This window comes from Chenopodium quinoa, unplaced genomic scaffold (assembly GCF_001683475.1).
Source record: "Chenopodium quinoa cultivar QQ74 unplaced genomic scaffold, ASM168347v1, whole genome shotgun sequence".
NCBI classification, from domain to species: Eukaryota; Viridiplantae; Streptophyta; class Magnoliopsida; order Caryophyllales; family Amaranthaceae; genus Chenopodium; species Chenopodium quinoa.
In genome coordinates, this window is record NW_018744240.1 from 1,374,614 (window position 1) to 1,374,846 (window position 233).

Genomic DNA, 233 nt, shown 5'->3' on the forward strand with positions numbered 1-233 from the left:
CAAGAACCCAACATGGCAAATCTTGACAATGTCGAGAACGATTTTCTGTGTCTCAACGACGCCTACCTAAGGGAAATGCATCTTCAAAGTCATTTTAATAGAGATACGAAAGGCCAGAGTGCTTGACGTTGTCGATTTGGCAACGGCTCGTTGTGCAAGACGACTTGTGGATGAATATAATTGGGGCGGGAGGTTTGTTTTGCACATTCCAGATGATGTTACCTTGGAGGTTG